Below are 18,012 nucleotides of genomic sequence, written 5' to 3'. Positions count from 1 at the left end.
TGTTTTCTTAAGGAGTATCCCTGTGTTTTGAACGCACTGGCTTTTTCTTGTGATTTCAATGAATAAAAATATTATGACGTAAATAATGCATATTCTGACCTTGGGATATACCGAGTACTGTGCATTCTTGTTTAGCTAACTTCAGAGTTTGATTCTTTCTTGCAGGTTTCACTATATCACCACATCATTAATCCTTTCTGGTTTTAAAATTTGCAATGTATTTTTAATCTCCACTTTTTATTTTACTGTTACAGTTCGATTTTATGACTATACTTATTAGCGATGTATTACCTCAGTTATGTTTCAGGTTATCAAAACAAGAAACGCAGTACTCCATGTCTACTCCAAGGTGCGTGTGTGTGAATATACATTATTTGTCATAATCATAATATTTTTAATCATTAAAATCACAAAACAGGAGTACTCCTTACGATAATAAGCATTGCTATGTGTGTTAACTAACATTTTAGTTTGATTTAAGCTAAATATTAATTTGACTAAATACAAATAAAATTTGGTTTAAGCTAAATGGTAGAATACAATTTGGTTGGCTAAATCGCAGATTATGTTAATCCGTGTTCATCCAGCATCCAGTCAGGTAACCCACTGTGGATGCACCACGAGCAGGTAATATTGGACATTAGGTAAGAACTCTACATTTCAAGGAATGTCTTCATACTGCAGTGAAAGGTATTCCGACGTCTCCCTACAATTACTTAGTTTTGACCATTCGTGATCCCACCAAATACTGTATATTGTAATTAGCTGAATTAATGACGCGACGGCACGTTTTTAGCTGGCGCGAATTGTATTTTACAGAAAATGTTTAGTAGTAGTCGAGTGCATTCACTACCTTCAATCTTTTCTCATAAAAAATTGAGGTAATCTTTTTGTTGTTTCTTTGTATTTTTAATCATTAATTTACATGTCATTTTGTTCCACTGTATCAAAGGTTCTCAGTCTGGTTGTGGTCGTGGGCGCATTCGAGATTAGGAAGAGAGAGAGAGAGTGAGAGAGAATGATGGCCACTAGTATTTTTTCCAATGAAAATTTATACTTGCTTATCATATCAAATGATAGCAGTTAACAAATTAACTATGAAAGTAGAATAAATACACATGCAGCATTTATTATGCAACTAAATTAAACCATCTCACAATAAGCAAAAACATTTCTCTTTACTCTGGATAAAACAATAGTCTTCCCAATCGTTGTTGAATTTATTGGTTCGTTGTTTTTTTTATTTGGATTACTCAATTTGTGGTAAAATTTTTAAACACCAGAAAACAATCTATGGTCAAAACGTGCCTACAACACCAGTGAAGTGGTGACACATCCCTCAAGCGCACGGTTGCCAGTAGACACATATGCACGAAATTGGCAACGGTAACACTCGCACTCAAAGACAGAGGAATTACAAAATGTTCGTAATAAAGGGTGTCCCAAAATTCACGTAAGATTTAAATTTAGCGCCATTTGTGCGGTAAAGTGTTTCCAACGAGGAAAAAAAAAAAGCTGACGGTTCAGGGTTATTAAAAATGGAGCGCTACACGAAAGAACAACGCATTTTCATTGTTGAGCAATATTTTAAAAATAATGAAGGTTTGGCAGCTACAGTTCGCAATTTTCGCACAAAATATGGTCGGAACAGTGATTTAATTTCATCAACTGTGAAAAGATTAATTAAAAAATTCAAGGAAACTGGATCAATTATTGATGTTATTCACTCTGGCCGTCCTTCAACAAATCGTTCAACAGAAAACATCGAAGCAGTTCGTGAGAGTGTTGCTGAGAGTCCAGGAACATCAATTCGGCACCGTGGTCTTGAATTGGGCATTTCGAGAAGCTCTCTACAGCGTATTCTCACGAAAGATTTGCATCTTTATGCTTACAAAGTTCAATTGACTCAAGAACTGAAGCCTACTGACCACACACAGCGAAGAGAGTTCGTTGAATGGATTATGGAACCACAAGTGGATGCTTATTTTTCGAACAAAATCATCTTCAGTGATGAGGCTCATTTTCATCTTGATGGCTTCGTTAATCGACAAAATTTTCGCATTTGGGGTTCAGAAAATTCACGAGTGATTGTTGAGAAACAAATGCATCCACAACGTGTCACTGTTTGGTACGGATTTTGGGCTGGAGGCATCATCGGTCCATTCTTCTTCGAAAATGCGGCTGGTAAGGCAATAACAGTTAATGGTGCTCGCTATCGCGACATGATAATCCAGTTTTTTGTGCCTAAATTGCAAGATATGGATGTGGACGACATGTGGTTTCAACAAGACGGTGCCACATGCCATACAGCCCGAGAAACAATTCAATTACTGCATGAGTCATTTCCTGGTCGTGTAATTTCCCGTTTTGGTGATCAGAATTGGCCGCCCAGATCATGTGACTTAACGCCGTTGACTTTTTTCTTTGGGTTTTTTTTGAAGTCAAAGGTTTATGCCAACAAGCCCACGACCAACCACGCCTTGAAGGAGGAAATTGAGCTCTGTATCAACGAAATTCAGCCACATTTATGCAAAACGAGCATGGAAAATTTCGACAAAAGAGTGCGTATGTGCCAGTAAAGCCATGGAGGCCATTTACCCGACATGCTATTCCATGCATAACCCTATACTTTATACTTTATGAATCAATAAGAAATTACAATTTTTAATTAAAAACCTATGTTTTCTATCAAAATTACTTCTTGCGTGAATTTTGGGATACCCTGTATAACATAAATGTTAAAATTTTTTACGATTTCAATAAATATTACTAGGAGAAAACATATTTTCCAGTTTTGCTACTCTCTATCCTTGATCACACTGATAGTAATCCCTCGCTATCAATAAATCAAGACTCTTCAGAGAAGTATGGACAACACCTGCTACCATCTAATGGCCCTAAACTCTAACACTTGTATTCTCCGAGGTGTATGGGCGATTTTTTGAAATGCAGGGTTAAAAACATAAGTTGAGCTGGAGGAAGAACACCCTACTTGCTTGTAACTAACATCGACTAACGCGAATACTGGCCAAAGAAAGTCCTAAAAAGTTCCTCTAGTTGGCAACTAGACTCAAACCTATAACAAACTTTCTTTGAGCTACTTGGACTATGGAAAGAAAAAAAAAACGTCACTTCCCACAGAACTACATAAGGAACTATGGGTTTTCACTTGCATTGAACATATATACATCTACTCACTGCTGAATTGCTCACGAAATAATTCTGGCTCCTGGTCATTAGAGAAACACGAAGAACATAAAAGCAACGGAAATAAGCAGCGACCTTCATAGTCATAGAAATGTTTTTTAACATGCACAGTTTTATGACTTCTATTTTGAAATACAAAAGATTTCCTGATGTTTTTTAACTGCACTTTGTTACTAATCATAACCTTTTCGTGATATGCCAAGGAGTATACAGAATACTGTGATATTATTACGGAACTCATATTTTTTCTAGTTTCCTTTTGATAGTTTCTTCAAAATTATTGGGTTATTTATCAGGTCTCCAATATTATCAGATTTTACGTATATGTTTTCTAAGGTACTAGTAATTACATCCATCCACCATGATTCATCCACTTGTCTTTTTCACGCTATCCTAGTATCAAATAGCTGTTTTCTTAACTTTTCTTCTTTCCCAATCTATGTAAGTAATTGTAACGTTACATAAAGTCTACTTGCATTTGTAGTTTTCTGACCCAACTTTCGGTCTGTAAGTTAAAATTAGATTTGACACGCTTGTACTAGTTTAGTGCTTTGTTAATTTCTCCCATTTTTAATACAAATTTATTCATCTGGCATCTCCCAATACCAGTTTTGTTTATTATATTCCCTTTAACCATATTTAATTTGCCGTACTTACTAAAAATTGCGCCAGATAAATCGGCCATTTATTGCTGAAATATTGTATCTCTACTTCTTCTATAGGTCGGTCCTCTATTCAGAATGCAGATAATCGTTTCCATGTCGCTGTGTATTTGCTGAGATAATCTTGACGAACTGGATGTATTTATGAATAGACCAGCATCTGCAAAAACAAAACTAGAGCTTACTTTAATGTTTCAATTGAATATCATGTTAAATATCACTTTCCTTCCTAATGCAATGTATACAGATGAGGCATGGTGGAGATTCGGCTCCTCTCCAACCTAAAATTGTGGCAATGCAGAACACAGTTAGGTCAGCTATATCTGAAGTCAGCTGTCTGTCCTCGTTCATTCAGTGTGGGTCATAACTAGTAACACATTCACCATGGAAAGCTGAAGATAGGCCATTAGGTGAGAAGCCCTGGTTTATTTACTGCAGTCCTTACAGCGATTGTGAAAATCTTCTAGAAACAAGAGTTCGCTTAGTCAGTGAAATGTTAAACACTTCACTGACGGTTTCAGCTATGTTACAGAGTTGATCCTGTAAATCTTCGAATCTTAGGGCAGATCCCTGCGGTGTTCTAAAATTATACTTACTGAAAAATAAGAGAAAGAGGATCAAAATTTATGCGTTTTTCTTAAATTTACTTGTACCTATTTGTAAAGCTACAGTTTTATAGTTAGAGTTGGGTCAAGTAATGCATATAAACAAAATTCAAATCTCCAGGCTGTATCATGTGTTGCGCTATTTCTGATAAAAATAAATTAAAATCTCTCTCTTTCTTTCTCCTTAAAGATCACCTCAGTGGATAAGTGCATTTACGATTGGCATACATCTTCGCTCCAGTACTTGCTAGCTGTCGAAGTGCACTTGGGGAGGGAAACGACAGGTTGAGTTCTGTATAGTTTCTCATCTTGGAGAGACTGAATGAGGAAATCCCAGAAGTTGAGATAGGTATTTCTGGGTATCGAAGCCTATGATATGGTCATACTTTCTATAATAATACTTGAGTATAATTTTTAAACTCGTGACTTTTATTTTCGAGAGGAATTTTTATATGGACTTTTTTCAGTTGAAGATGAGTCAGCCGATTTCATACGGAAGCAGCAGGGTTTCTTCCCCAAAACTCGTTTTCCATCACGCATACAAGCAAACCGACTAGTAGAATACACATAATTTACAGACAAAAATACTACTGGTGGTTGGCGGTAAATGGTGTTGAGTGTGGTTGATGGATTAAGTAAGTATTGGAGACGGTGAGTTGTGTATAGTAGAGTAGAATATTTCCTGGATGAATCGTTGGAAGGTATGAGGAAATAGTAATAATACTGGGTAAGGTTGAGGCATTCTCCAATTCACTGACATTCCGATTTGCTACGTGATAAAACTAGCAGATAGTTTTGTAACTCAAAAGCAGTGGTACATATTAAATAAATATGCACTACCATTTGTTCTAGCTATTGCTAATTATAATTTGTCCGATATAGGAACATGGAGATAAGCATGAATTCTGAAAACTGGTGATGTGAGAAGGGAAGAAAAATAAGAATTTTCTTTGGAGATTTGATCTTAATTTAGCGATCTTGTTTGCAAAGGCTTTGCGTGAGCAAACAGCAGGCCAGCTTGATATACTATTAATTTTCATACTGTCGTAGTTATGCCACTGCTGAAAATGAACGGAAATGATAGATATATATGAAATCATTTCAGTAAAATGTAAATCTTGAAACCTTCATGATTAAAATGAAGCTTTCAAAAGTTGTAAAACTCCAAATAGATGTGTCCAGGATATAAAATAAGCATATTCTCTTTCGTCATGATACTTTCTTTATGATGGCCACCATAAGCTAACTTATGATTAGTGCCCATGTGATATTCCAATCGGACGAGAAATAAAATTTTAAATAAACAAATTTCAGTGCTATTATAATGGGACACTTTCAGCTTCAGTCACAGATTTACTAATTTGTTTTAATGAAAAATAATTATAGCCTGTGGAGCTCAGTGGATGTGGCGTTTATACACCACAGCGCTTGACCGCACGAATGAAGACTTGGTATTTCGAATCTAGTCGGCGACTAGAGGAAATTTCTCTAAGCCTTTTTTCGACCGGTTCTCGAGTTAGTCGATCTCTGGCATGGCAAGCGGGTTTTTTCTCCGGAAACTCAAGAAAATCGACTGTAGAACCCACACTATTTCAGACATTAAATATATTGTGTTAGGGACCACGAGATGGCGGCACTTGTTGAGCCGCCTCTTCACTGCGTGCCGCTTAATTAATGATAGCCTTGGGCCAGCTATCTCGGATTGGTTTCCAGTGGAGATTGAACTGCCCACTCAGTCTCTAAAAGTTAGATAGGAGCTAAAAGCGGCCTCGCCTACTCCCAATACGGGAATAAATAAAAAAAAAAGGTTAGCTGATTTTTTTTTTTAAATAATTTGTCTTTATGATAATATTTTAAAATATTGTTTACCATTCTGGTTGTAAAATTGATTACATTCAACCACACTTCATACTGTTGATTACATTAGTACTTTTCCTTTTTTGTTATTATTATTATTATTATTATTAGTAGTAGTAGTAGTAAGAATTGATTTCTGTGTACAGGCAATGGAATCTGTATATACATATTATTTCAATGATCGTGTAACACTTTTCAATTGCATTAAATACCACTATTAACTGGATCACGTGTGTGTGTGTGTGTGTGTGTGTGTGTGTGTGTGTGTGTGTGTGTGTGTGTGTGTGTGTGTGTGTGTGTGTGTGTGTGTGTTTAAGAATTGAATGACATAAACCGAGAGAAAAGTAAAAAATCATCAGAAATCATCCTCAACCCTATACATTGAAATAATAATTTGAGCTACAACCTCCCAGACTGTCATTCTGCTGTGATCAAATACTGGCGCTCACTAGATGCTATACGCACGCACTCACCCAACAATGTGGCTAACGAAGGAACAGCTTTGAATACGTTAACTACAACGCCTTCACGTTAAATACTTATAGTGACTTTCCTGTGCTGTTCACAGTTTTTTTTATCTTCAATGTTTAATGTTTTTTCTTTTCTTTTCTTTTTTTTTTTAATAAAAACATCTGAAGAAGGCTATAAAAATCCGCAACTAGTCGTGTGATACTATTAAACTTTTTTTCCTTTTCTTTCAGTTTATGTCATTCAATTCTTTTAAAAATGTTTAACAACCGAGTAAATGAACCTCCATGCATATATATATATATATATATATATATATATATACCCGTGTTCAACTTGCATATTGTTAAAAATCATAATTGTTATTCTTATTATTACTATTATTATGAATTTCACGATTACTTCTTTTCCTTAAAAATCATTATCATTGACATTAAGCTCATTAAAAATCGAAATGTGTTGTTTGTGTAACGTGCGAAATTTGTTTATAACAACTTAATCGAGTATTTGGTTGTGTTAGCAAAGCAAGGTATTAGTTATGCCCCGAATATATCTCTTAAAATATAGGAAAGAGTTTGCAAATAGCATGTTTAACAAAGACATGTCCGAAAGTGACATTTAGGGCGTGTGCTGCTATCAGACATATTTCTTTGATAGCCAAATGTTGAAGTTGTGTACCGCTTCTTCCCCTCTCCACTCACCCCAGACCACCATAGGGGCTGAAGAGTCATCTGGGTCAGGCAGCTGGCACGTGCCCAACATGCACGTGCTCATCTATTCTGGCAAAAGCGGCCGTTAGCCAGTTGCCGTAGCAACAGCAGTTTTGAGGCCTGCTTGAGAGGATAGCGCGCTGATGTAAGCAGGCAGTCGTCTCTGAAGCCCCACTTTAGTTTACGCCACTGCTGGCAGGTATTGTAGCATTTCTCGTTCAGCATCGATCGGGCCTGGCACTAAGGCGATAGTGTTAAACCCGAGCTGTGGGCCAGACACGTGGGAATGGATCGTGCCTGGAACAGTAAAGAAATCCTTGCTGCTATTACCCGCCCTTTCACATCAGGGGTTGTTTACGTGTTTGAAGATGTCGATTGGGCGGCGAGTCGGTGCTTTACAGAAGGAACCGTATATATATATATATATATATATATATATATATATATATATATATATATATATATATATGCGTGCGCACATACACACACATAGGATTTGGTAATATGGCTGATCATTTGTTAAGTCAGATCTTTTGTGGGGGGATAAACCATTGTATTAGAAAACTAGCATTTTTAGCCAAACGGTTATAAACAACCTTGAGATATTTAATATAGTACTAGACTGTATGGAATACCTAGACTATTAACACTTTACTGCACAACGTGAATTCACATCATATACAGGAATTTTTTTTTTTTTACCTAGATATAAGTTTTCTCCCTCTTTCTAAATCATTCTTATGTGTGTGTGCACCATATAACTAAAATAAACGAACCATTTTTTTGTAATGTAATAAAATGGGTAATTTATCCTAGGTATTTTAAATTTAACCAAAATAAGTTATGGAAGGTGTAATTATATTATCAGGTAGCAGTCTGGTAAAAAAAAAAAAAAAAATTAAGTACAATTTCAGTATTATGTAATTTTCCATATTTAAATATTTTAAATAAATATTCTGCATAAAAATCAATGTCTGGCTTTTATAAAATCACATTCTTGTAGTGATTTGTTTGTAATACATTTTTAAGTTAACAATCAGTCTTATTCACAGTAGGTGAAGTAACTACTATCTGTTTTCTTTTTTTAACAATTATTAATAGTAAAAAAGAAACATTTTTTCAAGATAATTGAAACAGCAAATATGTGAACTTTTTATTGAAATACAGAGAACAATACGGCCATATCAGAGTTGAACATGGACAGACCTTTGAAAATATGGACAGTCCATATCAAATATGACAGTTGTATATATTTATCCTTTTTATATTGTGTTTTGCTTAGAATCCTTTATTATATATATTTATATAAAAAGGACTGTAAGCAACTCACCATATGTCAAACTGAGGAACGTAGTAATATTCATCAAGACTGAAAGTAAGGTGCAAGAACAATGGCATCAATAAGAAAATTATGATTGGCTGATGTATTTAATTATTAATCTTATTTGGATTTTTTTATATAAAAATTTTAATGAATTAAATTTTTTTAAAGTAGTTTTTAGATGTAATGTAGCTTACTATAGTATTTTGCTAGATTCCTGTAATCTAGCCATGTGCATATATAAATGTATATATACTCCTGAAGATCAAAACATAGAATTTTATTATTAAAGTTTTTATTTTGAATGTAGTTGATTCCATAAATTGAATATAATGAGTGTTACTCACTGTTTAATTTCACTGAATGAAAGGATTAGTTACACTGTTCATAGACAATGATAAAGGGATAGAAAGCAGAGGAGATGGCAGAATAATTGAAGTGAAAAAAGAGTAGAATTACACCAGAAGGATGGGGATGCAGATAGCAGTTCATTTCAGGTGACCTGGTATGAGGTAGATGCCAAAAGGATGAAATTTATGGTTAGTTGCTACTATAGGCCAGGGGTATGAAGGAGAATGTAGATGCATCTTGCTAATTTACCAATGCAAATTAGCAAGATGAGTGATTAACTATTATGAAAGACTTCAACTACGGAGACATAGATTAGAAGGAGGAGTGGAAACGGGGAGAGAGGGAAAATGAAATTTATACAGATACTAAGAGTTTAGCTGAAACAACCATGTTAATCAGGGGGGGGGATATAAGGTTTGAGTGTGCTGGATCTGGTCATAGCATCAGAGAACTTAGCAGTAATGAATGTAGTCACATTTCCTCCACTTGGGGAAAAATGATGGTATGTGGTCTTGACCTGGTAGATTGCTAGACAAATCAACTATTGCAGAATTTTCTCTTAAGAAGGAGTATATGTGGAATTACAAACAGGTGATTATGACAAACTGAGGTGTCATCTTAGAATAGAGTATAGCATGAAAAATTGGATTTGAGAGATGTCAGCAGTGCATGGGAGATGGTCAAGGGATATTTGAAGAACGTAGTATCAGACTGTATACTCAAGTTAGAAGGATGAATAGCATCATTAAGCAGGAGTTGCAGACAAAGAAAAAGGGCAGAAAATATAAGAAAAAGGTGATCAGCAAGTCCATGAGCAGTACAAAGCACATGCAAGAATGGTGACCATTATGGTAAAGAAGGCCAAAGCCAATTATAAGAAAAAACGATATGATAAGTCCAAAAGAAATCTCAGAGCACTTTTATTGTTTGGCAAATAAACTGAAGAATGACTATGGAAGGATTGACTTTAAAAGTGCACGTGGTTAGGAGGTAAACGAGATAGTTGAATTACTGAGTGATCGAAAGTTTATTTTTCACTTGGTTAGACTATAATAAATTTAGTTTAATCCTTTATCCAAGTGTGAGCAAACAAAGGTTGCGCCTGAAAGTTTCTTCAGGACTGGGGTAAGGTGGTACAGCACTGGAAAACTCTTTGCAAAGGTGGAGCAAGCTAACATCACTCCTATCTCAGTATCTCCCATAATGCAAAACACATCTCCTTGTGGATATGTATAATGTTATGCATTAATGGAAGGACCACTACCCAGATTAGTTTCGACTAGTCTGAGTAGTGGCCCTTCCTACTGAAGAGACCTTTATTGAGATCTCTTCAGTAGTAGCCAGGCCTGAATGGAGATACCAGGCAGAAGCATTAGCAAGGTCATCTCTACCTATAGGAGTTGTCAAACGGTGTGCCACCTTTTTATTAAATTACTCTGGATTTAGAGAAAGATGTTGAAAGTTTATTTTTCACTTGGTTAGACTATAACAAATTTAGTTTAATCCTTTATCCAAGTGTGAGCAAACAAAGTTTGCGCCTGAAAGTATCTTCAGGACTGCGGTAAGGTGGTACAACACCGGGCAACTCTTTGCAAAGGTGGAGCAAGGTCTCTTCAGTGGGCCTGGCTCCTACTGAAGAGACCTCAATAAAGGTCGAAACTAGTCTGGGTAGTGGCCCTTCCCTTAATGCATAACATTATACATATCCGCAAGGAGACGTGTTTTGCATTATGGGAGATACTGAGATAGGAGTGATGTTAGCTTGCTCCACCTTTGCAATGAGTTGCCTGGTGTTGTACCACCTTACCCCAGTCCTGAAGATACTTTCAGGTGCAAACTTTGTTTGCTCATACTTGGATAAAGGATTAAACTAAATTTATTATACTGAGTGATCATTTTGCAAGTATATACCATCAAATGTTTAGACATTAAATAAAAATTTAAGCAACTGATTTTTATTAACTTTGATTTTATCCTCTAATATAGCTTATACTGTAATTTTTTTTCTTTCAAATTTACACTAACTGATGGATGAATTATAATTATTCCTATTGTTTATTGTATTCGCTTAATGCGATTTCGCTTAGCGCGCATTAATTGATGGATTAATTTATCACGTGTAATTTGAACAATCTAGTGTAATTTGAACCTCAATTTTGAGAAGGTGCTAGTGGACTGGAAAGAGGGAAAATAGTTCCACTACATAAAGACGGTTCCATTTCAAAAGTTTCAAATTATCGGCCAGTTTGTGATGATTAAAGTAAAAGGCAGAATTCAGGACAGGAATAAGACACTTTATAAGGAGCAACATGGTTCTGTGAAGGGGTAGGTCTTAGCTTAGTACTTTGCTTATTATTTTGTGATATGATACTTCAGTGATACTGTTCAATTTTCAGAGACATTCAACAAAATTACACCAGCTGGCTTTCCTCCTCGAGATGTACGGATCTAGCAGGCAGTGATGTGAAACATTTGCCATCAGTAATGACCTTATACAAATTGTTCACATGCCATCCAGAATACCAGATAACCTGAACCACTCCCCAAATATCCTAGATCTCTTCCTTACCAATGACCCTTCCAAATACGAATGTAGTGAGCCCCCTGGGTAATTCTGACCACAATCTAGTGCTCATCTCCTCCCCCATGCAACAACACTTACACAGCACTCTCAAACAAGAGTAGTTTGGCATTATAGCAGTGCCAAGTGAGACAGCCTCTGAGGCTACAATGCTTCATTCCCATGGTTGGAATTCCAATCCAAATATCGCACCAGAATGGAAACCTACATTCCCCCACGCTTCTCTGAACTGCCGTCATCTAACCAAACCCTGGTTCTCCAAAAGATGTGCCAAGGCTGTAAACATGAAAAATCAAGCATACCACAACTGGCTCAAATCAAGAAAATCATCTGCCTTCAGTGCTTATATCGAAGCCCAAAATAGATGCAAGAAAACTTTCAATGCTTCTAAAATAGAATTTGAATAGGCAAAATGCAGGAAACTTGCAGCCTGCTCAAATGGCAACCGTGCCTTTTGGTTCTTGGGAAAGCAGTTGGTCATAACTTTTGCCCAATGCTATTCCTACCCCCTATCATAACTAGATGGCTCTATGCATCATCATCCACAGAAAAAGCTAGTCTCTTGGCTTCACACTTTGCCTCCAGTGCATGCATAACTGACAATGGCAAATGCCCCCTATATCCTTTTGCCAGAAAGAGATCAGAAACCTATTGTCTAAATTAGATATAAAAAAAAGTTTCCTGGCCCTGATGGCATCCCTCCAATTGTCCTGCAGGACTGTGCACCAGAACTGACTCCTGTTGTATGCCACGTGTACAGACTCTCTCACTCCACTGTATCTATCCAGAGCCTGAAAATTGGCTGATATTCAGCTCATTTCTAAGAAGGGTGACAATCACTGCCATCTAACTACCACCCTATCTCACTGACCTCAGTCCTGTCTAAAGTGATGGAGAAAACCATCAGTTCTCAACTCTACTACCTCGAAGGTATCCAGCTATTAAGCGACCACCAGTACAGATTCTGTTGCTGCCGATCAACAGGAAATCTACTCTCATCTGTCATCACCTGTCTCTGGACAAATACCATGGAGAAATTTGGCGAATCTCAAGTGGTTGCACTTGATATCTCTAAAGCTTTTGACCGAGTCTGGCACAAAGGCTTACTAAGCAAACGCCTATCGTTTGGACTTTCTCAGGACTTCTGCATTTGGATTGCCAGCTTTCTGTCTGGACGCACACACTGTGTGTGTGTGATGGTAGACAGTTCCTTATCCTCTCACCACCCAACTAATGCTGTGGTTCCACAAGATTCTGTCCGCTCACCAACCGTCTTCCTTCTGTATATCAATGACCTACTTCAGTTGACCTCCAACCCAATACACAGTTTTTTCAAATGACAGCACATTACACTCCTCCCTTTCATTTGACAAACCTTACTCCACACCACTCACTTTAACATACAGAACATCAACACCACTGCTGTCAATTCTGACACCTCCAAGCCATTCTCCAATGGGGTTCAGATAACCTCGTCATCTTCAATGCTAGTAAAACCCAGTTCTGTTTTATATGTCACAAATAGAACATTTTCACCCAATATTATTTTTGGTAACACTCAAATTTCCAGACAAGATGAGATTTCTCTTCTTGGAATTACCCTGGCATAAACACATCGCAACCATTGCATCCATATCTTCAAAAAAAAAAAAAACAGGATTTCTCTTTTGCTCAAGATATTACTTCACCTCTAAACAGCTGTTAACCTTATAGGTGGAGGTGGGTGGTAGATGGCGTTGATGGAGATGATTCGTAGTAGAGGTTCGGTGTAGTAGTTGAGAAAGTTGTAGGTGTCCTCCCGCGATGAGTCGTCGGACTCCTTGGAGGTGTCACTAATAATAATAATAATAATTATACAAATCACAAATCTGCCCAGGTATCAAATACTGCTCTCATATTTGGAGTGAGGCTCCTAAAAGCTCCCTCAAAATGCTTGATTCAATACAGAGTTGAGCAATTACTATCAGAGGAGGGCAACTAGATTGATAAATGAACTTTCACACAGATGTTAGATGTCTACAATTTGTGTATTATATAACTATTTTCATGGGAACTGTTCATCTGAGATAGCATCAATAATTCCCCCACTCAGTACAGTCCATTGGAACATGTACCACTGCTGCCCAATATCTATTGACAGTACACCTTGAAACCAACATAACAAGTTTCTTTCCCCTTCCTCCTCCTTCCCTGCTACTGCTATACTGTGGAACAGTCTTCACTTCAATACAGAGTTGAGCAATTGCTATCAGAGGAGGGCAATTAGATTGATAAATGAACTTTCACACAGATGTTAGGTGTCTACAATTTGTGTATTCTATAAATATTTCCATGGCAAATGTTCACCTGAGATAGCATCAATAATTCCCCCACTCAGTACAGTCCATTGGAACATGTACCACTGCTGCCCAATATCTATTGACAGTACACCTTGAAACCCACAGAACAAGTTTCTTTTCCCCTTCCTCCTCCTTCCCTGCTACTGCTATACTCTGGAACAGTCTTTCCGTTGATGTATTTCCCAAGGAATACAATATACAGGCTATTAAATCAAATGTAAACAAATTTCTCCTTTCCCAACCCACTACTCATATATAGTACTAATGTACTATAGCAGGGGTAGCCATAACATGGCTCACGAGCCGCATGTGGCTTGCATCCACGTGGTCTTCACAATCTGCCAGTAAAAAATAAACAAAAAGAGAAGAGGAGATCAATAAACAAAAAAGAGGATCAAAATTAAAAAAGAGGGAAGAAGTTGAAAAATATTTCCAATATCTTTCTCTTATCCAGAATAGTTTAATAATAAGGTGAGACACCTTTTGGCAACTTGTATAGGTAAATATGACCTCCATTACTTCCACCTTAGTATCACTACCTCTGGGTCTGACTCCCACTGACGAGACCTCAATAAAGATCGAAACTGATCTGGGTAATGGCCCTTCCCTTAATGCATAGCATTATACATGACTGCAAGGAGATGTGTTTTGCATTATGGGAGATACTAAGACAAGTAGTGATGAGAGCTTGGTCCACCTTTACCACGAGTTGTCTGAGTCCTGAAGATAGTTCAGGCGCAAACTTTCTTTGCTTATACTTGGATAAAGGATTAAACTAAATTTATTAGAGAGAGAGAAATGGGGTTAATAAAAATTACTGCAATGAAAAAGTTTAATTCAAAACACATTAAATGAAGTTTACACTGAACAATTAAAATTAGAATAATTTTAAAGTCGAAACACAATAAATCATCATCAAATTCCTTCCATGTACCCTCAAGGGGTGTACAGGATATGATAGTACTACATGAAAAATTTACATCATTACTAACTTCCTATCTACAGTTTTCCTCCAAATCAGTCGGTTACTTGTCAAGACTCCAACATTATCAGATTTTATATTTCTATCATCTAAGTCACTTTGTACCGTATCAATCCACCTATATCTTGGTCTTCCTCTGGGTTGTTTTTCTGCCAACCTGGCAGAGAACACTTGTTTTGTAATCTTTCCTCGCCTATTCTGTTTAAGTGACCAGCATCCATGAATGCGTTAGCTCTGCTAACGCATTCATAGATGCTGCCAATGTCAAGTTCTTTCCTAATATCCTCGTTTTTAATATGATATTGCCATTGATGCCATCTGTGCATGCCTGTAATCTTTCTCAGGAATCTTATATCTGTGGTCTCTAGTCTTTGGTTAAGTGTTTTACTTCTGACCCAGCTCTCAGATTCATAAGTTAAAACTGGTTTGAACACTGTCTTATATACAGCTAATTTAGTATTCTGACTAATTTCTCTCTTATTCCATATGAATTTATTCAATTGACTTCCCACCATACCAGCTTTGTTGATTCTGTTGTCTATTTCTATATTTAATTTACCATCTTCACTAAGAATCATGCCTAAGTAGCTGAAATGTTTTACTTGTTCCACAGGTTTTCCGTTCACAACACAGTTGACATTTTCAACGATTCTGCCTATTTTCATTGTCTTTGTCTTTTTGATGCTGACCTTCATACCAGATCTATTACAACAGTTATTTAATTTAGTCAGAGAATCTTGCAGACTTGTAGCAGATTTAGAAGTATAACATCGTCTGCATAAAGCAAAGAGTTGACATTAACATCTCCAGTTTTGATATCATGTTTAATACCACTTTCCTTCATAATGTGATCCATATAGATAATGAATAACAGAGGAGATAACGAACATCCATGTCTCACACCAGATTTAACATTAAACCATCTTCCTGTACTTCCTTGAATTCTAACTGCTGACTTAGAACTCAAATAAAGACTAAGTATTGCTTGATATAATGCCCCATTCACACCATATAACTGTAGTGTATTGAATAGCTTCTCTCTTCGCACCTTGTCATATGTCTTTTCCAAATCAGCAAAACTAAAAGACAGATCTTTGTTATATTCCCATGCTTTCTCGACTATTTGTCGTAGAGTGAAGATCTGATCCTGACAGCTTCTATTTGACCTGAATCCAGCTTGTTCTTCACCAAGCTTTTCTTCCACAATTCTTCTCAACTGTTTCTCAAGTTACTTGCATAAATCTTGCCATGAACACTCAATAGGGATATACCTCTGTAATTCTCACATTCAGTTTTATTTCCCTTTTTATATATGGGTACTATGAGAGCTCTACTCTAATCGTCTGGAATTCGTCCCTCTGTGGAAGCCTTCTGAACTATGCAGTGCAGCTACTGTAAGACTTTTATAATACACAATGCTCTAGCATTTCTGGTCGAATATCATCTGCTCCTGCTGTCTTTCCACATTTCAAGCCTTTGATGGCTTTTTCTGTTTCAAGTATGGATATGTATTCCTGACTGTATGACTGTTCAGTGTTTTTTACCACTGTGCTGTCACTTTTTGTTTCATTTAGCAATTTTGTGAAGTAATTACTCCATACTTCAAGGATATCTTTTTCTCCTGTTTTCATGTCACCTTTATCATCTCTAACTCCTTTTACAGCACTCGTTCCTCCATTCGTAAGCTTCTTCAACAACCTCCAGAATATTTTGCCACCTTCGTGATATTTATTTTCTATATTCTTGCCAAAGTCCTCCCATGACTTTTGTTTAACTAGTTTTACACACTGTTTAGCTTTCTAATATTTGTCTCTGTAATCTCTAAGAGCCCATGCTGACTTATTTGCCAAGAACTTTTGATATGCTTTCTTCTTTTCCTTTACTGCCTCTTTAACTTCCTGTGTCCACCATGGAGTTCTAATTTTTCTATCCTTGCAGACAACTTCACCACATGCCTCTCTAGCTGAATCAATCAGGGTTTTCTTGAAGGCTTGCCACTGAATCTCCAAGGTTTGATTCCTGTTCTCAAACTCTTTCATTTTTCCTTCAATAATCTTTGTGTATTTTAGTCTACGGTTCACATCTGAGAGCTGCTCAACTTTTATTCACTTTAAAACTTTTTTACATGTCATTCTTTTCAATATGAAATTCAATTTTATCCTGCTCAAGACTAAATAGTGATCATTTCCAATTTCAAATCCTCGGTACACTCTGGTGTCCTGCACCAGGGAGGAAACCTATCAACAATAACATAGTCAATGAGACTTTTCTTATTCCTTGTCTCTTCTCTCCATGTGAATTTGTGCACATTTTTATGTTGGAACATGGTGTTAGTAATAACCAATCCATGTCCTGAGCAGAAATCCAAAAGGTATTTGCCATTATTATTAGCTTTGCTCTATTCTCCAAATTTTACCAAAACATTTTTGTATGTCTGACAATCGCTTCCTACTCTGCTATTTAGATCCCCAACAAGGACCAACTTTTCCCTTTTCATTGTGTCAGTAGCTTTCTCTAGAGCCTCAAATAATTCCTCCACTTCTACCTTAGTAGAACCTTCTGTGGGACCATAGGCACAAATAAGTCTCATTGTCCAGTTCCCGCATTCTGATATTTGCCCAAATCACTCTACTTGACACTGCCTGCCATTCAAGAAGATGAGCCTCATATTTTGTGTTGAATACTATGGCTACTCCTTCTTTTCCTTGATTGTCATTGCCTGAATATAACATTTTGTATTTATTGCTCAGAAAGATCTCACCAGTTTTTGTCTTTTTTGTTTCGGTCATCCCTATTATGTCGATCTGGTACTTATCTAATTCCTCAGCTAGCTCCATTTCTTTGCCATTCAGGCTTCTTATGTTGATAGTACTGATCTTTAAGTCTGGTGATGTTGAGTTGGGGTGTGTTTTCAGATTTGTTCCAGTAA

The 18,012-nt window shown here is 36.7% G+C and overlaps 1 protein-coding gene across 4 annotated transcripts in view; it reads left to right on the top strand.

Moving 5' to 3' along the window:
* The window catches only part of LOC150102912 (uncharacterized), a 536,005-nt gene that overhangs the window by 344,798 nt on the left and 173,195 nt on the right, over nucleotides 1-18,012 (top strand). Inside the window, exon 1 of one of the 4 annotated variants that reach the window (XM_090397629.1) lies at nucleotides 11,441-11,506. The exons of the other annotated variants lie outside the window; for them this stretch is intronic. The gene's annotated coding sequence lies outside the window, so the exon portion shown is untranslated. Of the gene's footprint in view, nucleotides 1-11,440; nucleotides 11,507-18,012 lie in introns of those variants that run through there. 4 annotated transcript variants of the gene reach the window in all.

The sequence above is a fragment of the Typopeltis vanoorti genome, chromosome 9, assembly GCF_054136105.1.
Source record: "Typopeltis vanoorti isolate ZY-2024b chromosome 9, IOZ_Tvanoo_1.0, whole genome shotgun sequence".
In the NCBI taxonomy this organism is placed as follows: Eukaryota; Metazoa; Arthropoda; class Arachnida; order Uropygi; family Thelyphonidae; genus Typopeltis; species Typopeltis vanoorti.
Note: the sequence above shows the minus strand (reverse complement) of the source record. Positions and strands in the feature narration are given on the sequence as shown.